Here is a 9,436-nt window from a genome sequence, read left to right as displayed (position 1 = left end):
TAGTTCCACAATCATGTTAAAGAAGAAATTTTAAAGATAGAAGTCTTGGGTGAATTAGATTCCCACATAATCAAAATAAAAGGAAGAAGCTAATGAGTTGAAGAGTCAAAGTCGAGTTCAAGACGTCTTAGGCCGAGGCATAAGTCAAGATTACTAAGGTCGAGGCTGAGGATAAGGCCAAGGCATGGACTACCTGTTGGGTTTTATATCCTAAAACTCACAGTTTGTAAAATGATAAATATATTCTATAATCAATATACTTATTATTGATTTCATAAATTGTATGAAAGTCTAAATCCAATCAACTAAGACCCAATATTATTGTATGAGTACTTGAACTTTATATGGAGACATAAGAGTGGATCAGATTCGAGTAAATAGTCAAAATGATCTATGGTACATGAATAAGATTGGATACCTTATTCTGGTAACACCATTGGATGTGACCTACTCTGTAGTTATTACAAAGAGTTGTAAAGTGCTACATACGATGTGATCCTAATTCGTATATGTTATGACATGAGAAGTTGGGGCGTCCTATGCAATGAGTTTGCATAAAATCAGAACCAAGAAATAAATCACTCTTACTTTATAACGTTGTTTACTGTATAAGAATGACTATTTCACCTAGATGATCTAGGTAACTCGATCTTAATCCTGAGCTAACTATGAACTCTTGTTTATTCGGGATTGCCCTTAGATTTGCATAGGTGAGGGTTGGCTCAATAGTGCCAGCTCAATAAGACTCCCACTTCAAGGGTAAGACCTAATAGATAACTGGGGACATAGGGTGCAAGATGAAGTTCATGCCTACTCGATTTAGGGATAGAAGAAAGATTGTTCTCTCAAGTACTGAATCCAGGTCTTGAAAAAGGTGCCCCACCCTCTCATTGGGCTGAGAGAGTTTGGTTTAGTGATTGGATCACAAATCAGTTGTTCATTAGAGGATCAGTAAGGACTTGAGAAATAAGACGTAATCTTGGGGGTAAAACAGATATTTGACCCGGCCGTTATTACGAACAACTTGTGAAGAGTCGACTTGCTGATTATGGTTAAATCATGTGGACATAATATATCTACAGTGGGGGAGTGCAACTATGACCTTTAGTTGAGTGACCCATTAGTTAACGAATGGAGATTAATCTGGTCTAATGAGTTTAGTCAATTAATCTCGGATCGTTGGAGCACATGATCTGTAGGTCCGCGAGGTCCCCCTACTAGCTCGTAACGGATTAACTCTAGAATAGCGTGATAAGTAAATTTAAAACGTTCAAATTAGAATTAAGGGAATTAGTAATTATATGAGATATAATTGCATGTTTAATTTTGAGAATTAAACGGAATAGGAGAATTTATATATTTAAATATGATTTAAATATATAAAGATGGATATGTGTTAAAATTAATTTGATATTTGATATTAAATTAATTAGTTTTATTTAATAACTAATTTATGAAATTAATTAATTTTTTCAGTTTTAAAATCAAAATAGATTTTATACAATATTATTTTATTTTATGATAAAATTGGAAATTTAGAAAAGCAAAACACAAAATGGAAAAAGTAAATTTTCCTTTATCCATCTTTCAACTTACTCACACAAATAGCATCTTATTTGCCTTGTCTTCTTCAAGCATGAGCTGAAACTCATGCAACTCTCTCTTTTGCATGTTGATATGCAATATAATGAAGATATTGGAGTGAAATTCGAGCATGCAATCTATAGAGAATTTTAGAGAAAATTCGGATTGAAGAAATGGTTCTTCACCAAGATTGTTGTTGTGAGTTTTTCTTCTTAATCCCTTGATTCAAGCTTGTTTTGAGTCCTACAACTCAATCTAGAGTACCAAGATAATTTTGGGGAAGATCTTGAGGTGGTCTGCAATCAGATTCGAAAAAGATAGCAGCTAGAGAATGAGCTTTAAAGAAGTTCTACAAGAGGTATGTCTTGGAACTCACTTGTTTTTTACAAAGGCATGCTTTATATTTTGCCAAAATTAGTGAATTAGAATGCTTAGATGATCCTTGTGCTTCTGCTATTGTTGATACAATCCTACAAGTGGTATAAGAGCAACATTCAATTTGGTTTAATTTTGGTTTGGTGGGTATTTTATATGAGAAATATGAAATTGATGCACTTATGTGGTTTTCTGAGTTTTGGCATTTTAATTCTCTTTAATTTCTCATTTAAATTTGTAATTGACTCTTGTTTGATGAGCTTTTATGTGTTAGCAAGAGTTTATATTTTATTTGGAGTCATTAGAGTTGAAATTAAGATGTAATTGAAGAAACAAGTGAAGGAGGTCGAGCTGTTGTTCCAGTTTTTCAGCTTCTGTTCAAAATCGGTGTTGAGGTTCAGTTGCTAAGCGATCGTCTAGCTCCAAACGCTACATGGTGTGAAGAAAAGCTAGACGATCGCATAACAATGGGCACTAGTCGTTGTGATGTTGAACACTAAACGATAATGTACCTGCGAGAGCTAAACGATGCGTTCAATTTGCTATACGATAGCACTAAGCGATTGTTTAGCTTTGGCGTAGGAACTAAACGATACGTTGAATTTGCTAAACGATGGCACTACACGATCATTTAGCTATGATGCATGCTAAGCGATGCGATGAAGTGCTACACGATAGCACTGAGCGATCGTTTAGATGCGGAGTTAAGCGATCGTGTAGATGAAGTGCTAAGCGATGCATTGAAATTTCTATGCGATGGAACTAAACGATCGCTTACCTACGATGCGGAACGACGCGATGATGTTCTATACGATAGAGCTAAGTGATCTTTTAGTTGCAGCGGATACTAAACGATGACATGAAGCACTAGGCGATGGTGTTAAGCGATTGTTTAGTTCTATACGATAAAGTTAAGCGATAGCTAAACAATGGAGTTAAACAATCGTGTAGTTCTATACGACAGAGCTAAACGATCGTTTAGCTTCGGTAGACACTAAGAGATCGTGTAGTTCTATGGGATGGAGCTAAACGATCATTTAGTTGCGGCAAACACTAAGCGATCGTGTATCCCTTCACAACACAAGGCGATGGAGCTAGACGATTGCCTTCAGCGCTACACGATCGGCCTTAGCAAAACTTTGAGGTTGGACCGAGAGCAGCCAGTTCGACCGGTTTTCTCAATGTCAAATCCGGTTCAGCCTAAAAGTGTTTATGGCTGGTTCGATTCAGACTCATCCTGTCTAGTTCAAGGTGCTTGGGTTCGATTTGAAACGGTTCGAGCGGTTCAAAGACGTTTTTAAAGCTATTTATAATAGTTAGGTCTCTGTTTGCTTGTTTATGTCAAAACTAAAATCATATCAATCTGTGTTTAATTATTTATGCATTTGAAGTATGCTATAATTAAATAAATCTTGTATGTGCATACAATATGCCATCTAGATTTAAAATCTCACCATAGGAAGCATGTTACATGCATTGTAAATATCTTGTAATTGTTATAATATATAGTATGCATGTTAGGGTTTCTTGTATTTAAATATTGAATATTGAATGCCTTATGTAAGTTATGGATGTTTAGCATATCTAAAGTTTTATAAGTTGTTATAAAATTGGGTTAGACATTTAAAATCCATAAACAATAGTTGCATGCTTACATAGGTTAACCACCTGTTTTAATTGTTAAAACTTATAAAACCTTGATTATAAACTCAACTAGTATATAATCCTATCTAAGGTTGGGGGTACTAAAGTTGACGGTTTACAGAACACCTTCTACCTGGGGATTATAGCCAAATTATTGAGCATTGGTAACCGGTTTTATGAGCATATGTGAGTGATGTGAGGTAATAAAATGGTTTATCACCTAGACATTGTAGGTTAAAATCCAATTATAAGAGTTATATTTGGATAAACCAAATAGACTTAGGGTTGTTTTATTAGCCGAAAAGAACCTAAGTATAAATCAACCCAAATAGAACATTTTAGTGGCAGTTTAATAACTTCTATATGATAGAGTTATTAGAAAACTTCAGTGGGAGATTAATAACATATATGATACGTTATTTTTAGCTCTCACGTCTCTAAGAGTTCATAATCCAGATTTAAGCTGTACTTCGTGTCACCTTGGGAGTCACCTCCCTATGGAGAGTATTTTTTTTTAGCTTAAATCTAGATTTCGATGAATAAGAGGAAGTTGTTCAAACATAAGTCTATTATACGATAAATAGATTTCAACTGCCACATCTCCACATAGTTTACACCATGAGATTCACATGACGATTCGTGTCACCCTGGGAGATTCCAGATTTAAGCGGTACTTCGTGTCACCTTGGGTGAAGGATATGTGTCAATATATCCTACAGTTTCCTCCATTAGTCTATACTATGAGATTCCTATGCTGCGTCAGCTGGTTAGCTTTAAACGGCCCTTTGCTAGTCATTTAGCGATGGCTATCCCTATGGATGGTTGTAACATAGGATTCGGAACAACCCAAGCTTCAGTAAAATGAATAGGGTTTTATAGTTCCGTCTTGGATATTATCTTCAATTTCGGAGGGAAGTTTATACCATTCTATAAGATCTGAAAATGGCAGGTCACACTTACAAGAATTACTAAGTTGTTAGTAAAGATCTTGATCGAAAACCATAACTAAACGATTATAGAAATAAGAGTTATTCCAGAGACAATAGGAATAAGAGTTATTCCAAAGATAGTGTTTAGTCAAAATTGTTTGCTTTAGTGAAGGACTATCTGACTGTCCCACGGTAGCACATATTCTGACTCACTAAAGTATCGTTGCAAATAAATAATGGTTATGGGTACATTATTACTTTTTGCTAAAACTTGATCTTGGATTTAGTTACAATTTGCTATTTAGAATTTGTTTGAATTTTATCAGCGTGTTCAATTCTTCTAGAAAACTCACTTCCGATGTAAATAACAGTAAAATCAACTCAACAAATAAATTACTAGTGGTTGATTACCAAGGCTGAGGTCAACACTACCAATACAGAGGTCGAGACTACCAATGTCGAGGCCAAGGCTGATGTCGTGACTACTAATGCCAAGTTGAAGCGAAAATTCAAGAAAGAGGCAGAGAGTGAGGCGGGCAATGTCTAGGCTAAGGAGACTGAGTTGAAACGGAAGGTCAAGGCCGAAACTACCAATGTCGTGGCGAGGAGACCATGTTGAAAAAAATAGTCGAGGCTAATATAACCAATGTCGAGGCCGAGGAGACTAAGTTGAGGCAAAGAGCTAAGGTCGAGGTCGAGGCTCAAAATTATTAATGGAGCATCAAATTATGACCAAAATTTCACATGGGGCTGACTGACGTCGATCCTAAGCGTATCAAGATTATTTTCACCATCTAAATGCGTCCATACACACCATGCGCACTATGGAAGATGGTCGAGGCCGATCCTAAACACATAAGGGCTAGAGATCGCAACCTCATCCTAACGTGTCAGGAGGTTATGATAGCACTGAATGCTATCATGGCTCTGCTTAATTCAATTATTCTAGGATTTTATGTGTTTATTTTATTATTTTATATGTATCGAACATTTAAGAGGTAGAATAGGGCATTAGTAGCGAAATGGATCTAAAATAGGCCAAATCAGAGCTTAATTGCATCAACCAGAAACTTAAAGGCCAAATGACAAAAATGCCCCTGTATCCAGGGTAGCAACCCTTTGGAAAGCATTGAGCTACACTAAAAGGCATTAGCTGAAAATGAAGGCAGTGTTGCAAAGCTGCCATCAGCATTACGACGCTGCGAACTTCAGACATGCAGTGCTTCGATGTGAGTGTTAACGATACGACTGCAATTATAAATTGTTGTTTGATCGCCTAGGTCAAGGGGGGACGTCTTCAGTCGATTTCAACTTCAATTTCTCTCTTTCTTCTATTTTCAGTTTGGGAATGTATCGAGACAAATTCTTGGCATTTTCCATGACTATTAGGGGTTAAAATCCTCGTTCTAGTTTAGGTTTGTTAGGATTTTTTGCCTAAATGATGTATACATGAGTTTTCGAACTAGAGATTTGTAATTTTCGATTTCGATTCTATTTATCTTGTGTTTATGATTAATTCATTGGACACTTGGGAATGTTTTAGTTTTCTCTTTTGATTGGCATTGGATATGTGACATGTAATCTTTTGTCAATCAATAAGAAGCAATAGGTTAGGGTAGCTTGCAAATCACCTAGATGAGCATTGTCCTAACCAACCTAGAATCAAATCAACCGAATGTTTGATTAAGGTTATTCCTTGTTAAATGTTCAACCTAACTTTGCCCTAAATCTTAATGCATTTATAAAATATCGACTTCGTTAGATATTTCTGGAAAATTATAAAATAAAAATTTAAAATTTAAAATTAGTAAATAAACCTTTTATGATTTTTAAACAAGCTAACATGTCTATTTTATTATATTTACACTAATGACATTTTGTTGCTTAGTTTTTATGTTTACTTTTATAATTTTTATACAAGTTAACATATCTATTATTTGTAGAAAAAATTACATTTTTAGTCCCCAAGTTTTGAAGAATAGGTGTGTTTGGTCCCTGAATTTTCAAAACATACCTTTTTAGTCCCTGACTTTTTAGAATATATGCATTTGGTCCTTGACTTTTTAAAATGTACCTTTTTAGTTCTCAAGTTTTTAAGAATATGTTTAAAAGGTTTCTAGGCTATTTTTTATTTTCACTTTATGTAATTATATGAAATTTTGAATACAAAAATATGTTCAAAAAATAATATTAGAGAGAAGAAGTAATCTTAAAAGACTTAATTTTAAAATTAAAATAATAGTAAAAAATTAATACATTGACTTTTTAAAGCTATCTTTTAAAAATCCATGGACTAAAAAGATATATTTTGAAAACTTAAGGACCAAATGAACCTATTCTGAAAACTTCAAAAGGTGTGTTCTGAAAACTTCGAGATAGAGCACACATATTTTTCAAAATTCGAGGACTAAAAAGATAGGTTTCCCTTATTTATATTATGTTTACATTAATGATATTTGATTGCTTACTTTCTTATGTTTAATACATTTTTCTTAAGGATTATTATACATTTAATCCCTTTTCAAAACTTATTTTCACAAATATCCAAAAAATTTTATATTTTCGCATATAAGATTTAGTGGATTTTTTGGACTAAAATAACTTTGAGTGTGGTGGGTGGTTGGAGAGAGAATATGGCATTGGAAAAAGAATTCTATATTTACAAAACACCCTTGATGTAAGAGAGAGAAAATGTATTTACTTATTGAGATTTTATTCTTTTGTTTAATTGGAGAGAAAAAATGCATTTATTTGTTGAGATTTTATTCTTTTTGTTTAATTAGAGAGAGAAAATATATTTGATGAAATTTTATTTTCTATTTACGTTAGTTTCATATATAACTTATTGGTTTATCTGGCGGATTGTAATAACCTAATCTTTCAAATAAGTTTCATATATAACTTATTGGTTTATCTGGCGGATTGTAACAACCCAATCTTTCAAATACTATGGGTCGTTACAACTAAATACACATTTAAAACCCACATATTTTAACCATAAAAATTCATTAAAATAATAAGGATAGTTTTTCCAAAATAAAATTAGAAAATAAATAGATAATAGATAAATAAAGATTTTATTCGGGGTCCCCTAAAAATAATATTTATAAAGTTAACATTCAAAACATTAAAATTTGTTGTCTCACATTAAATTCTAGTTTCAAAACATTCAAATGACAAAAACAGAGACTAGGCAGAAGCGATTTCTCTTGTCCCCATATGGCTTTGTCACGAGTCTCGTCTATCACTCGCCAACTTGTTCCTATCATTCCCTAAAAAACATAAAGGAAGAAATGATAAGTATAACAATACCCAGTAAGTGACCCGCTACTGGGCCCTCTAGGTTACCTGTTAGCTAGTTTATCTAGCCACTGGTGTACAACCACTATATCAGTCGTAGTGATCCCAAAGGAGCACGCATCAGTCATAGTGTGTAACCCGAAGATCCATCAATCAGTCATAGACATGAACCCAAAGGAACATGAATCAGTCATAGTGTGTACCCCAAAGGTCTACCAATCAGTCATCGACATGAACTCGAAGGAACATGAATTAGTCATAGACATGAACCCAAAGGAACATGAATCAGTCGTAGTGTGTACATCTGCCCAGATAAGAAAAACTAACAAGAACCCTATAACTTAACATGCATCAGTTTTCATATAACGTGTTATATTTTACAATTATTTATCTTAGGGGTAATACGGTACAATCATCTTCGACAAAACAGTCTAATCTAGTTAGTTAATGTCATTAAGTCATGTAGTCCAATCAGTCATAAATTATCAGTACAAATAGTCTAGAATAATCAGTCAAATCAGTTTGAACCATCCAAGTATTCTTAAGTAAACAATCTAAGTGATAGGGACGACTGGTTCGTAGGTGAACCAGTAGAAAGACACTCACCTCAAGTCAAGCTCAAACAACCTTAACTTTTATTTACCCAAAAGGTCACGAACAAAGTCCTAAGTGATAAACCAAAAATTAGGATTTCCAAAATAAGGCCAAAATTTCCAATCACCCAATTTACATCATCCATTAAGGCCAAATATTTACAGTTTCAATGTCTAATTACTTACCCAAATTGTCTCAAAATTGATTTCAAATTTGGTGAACAACGCCTCAAAATCCTTTGATTGTTGAATAAACCCTATACCAAAAATCAAAATTAATTCCATCATTTAGGACATAATTCCAATCACAACTTAACCTGAATTTCTCCAAACAACTTACCCAACACGTGGTTTGATCCCGAAACCACTTCAAAGCTTCAAAATTAACACAATTCAACAACTATATCCCCAAAATCAACCTTTAACTTTAATGGACAACAACTTTAGACTTTTTAATCCAACCTCCAAAAATCACAATTAAAACAAAAGTTAAGCTGAAAGTTAGTGAGCATCCAAAAATTCTCAACAAATACCTCAAACCTTACAAAAAAAAAAAAAGGACGCCTAACAATTTTAATCTTATCGAAAAGCACCTTGAGTGTTTGTAAAATCCAATTTCAACATCAAAACAATATGGGTGAGCCAAAACTTAAACCAAAATTTGATGGGTATTCAAGATCATCCAAGAAAACCCATAAAACACCAAATACCTTACCCGAGATATCAATTCCGGTGACAATGGCGCCAGCGGCAGTGGCAACCATAGACAGGCGGCGAGTGTTGCTGTCAGACGCCACAAATTGTTTAGGCTAGCGGCTGGTAGTGAGAGTCTTGCATGAGAACGATTTGCGAGAGTGAGAGAAAGGGGAATTTCTAGTTTTACAGATTCTATTCAGTAGCGATCACGAAAAAATCAGAGCATCAAACAACAATCCAACTGTTCAAAATGAAACTCTATATGTCCCGAATAGACTGATCAAATTTTAACATGATCCAACGATTCAAACTGCG

The sequence above is a fragment of the Benincasa hispida genome, chromosome 12 (genome assembly GCF_009727055.1).
Source record: "Benincasa hispida cultivar B227 chromosome 12, ASM972705v1, whole genome shotgun sequence".
Classification (NCBI taxonomy): domain Eukaryota; kingdom Viridiplantae; phylum Streptophyta; class Magnoliopsida; order Cucurbitales; family Cucurbitaceae; genus Benincasa; species Benincasa hispida.
Note: the sequence above shows the minus strand (reverse complement) of the source record.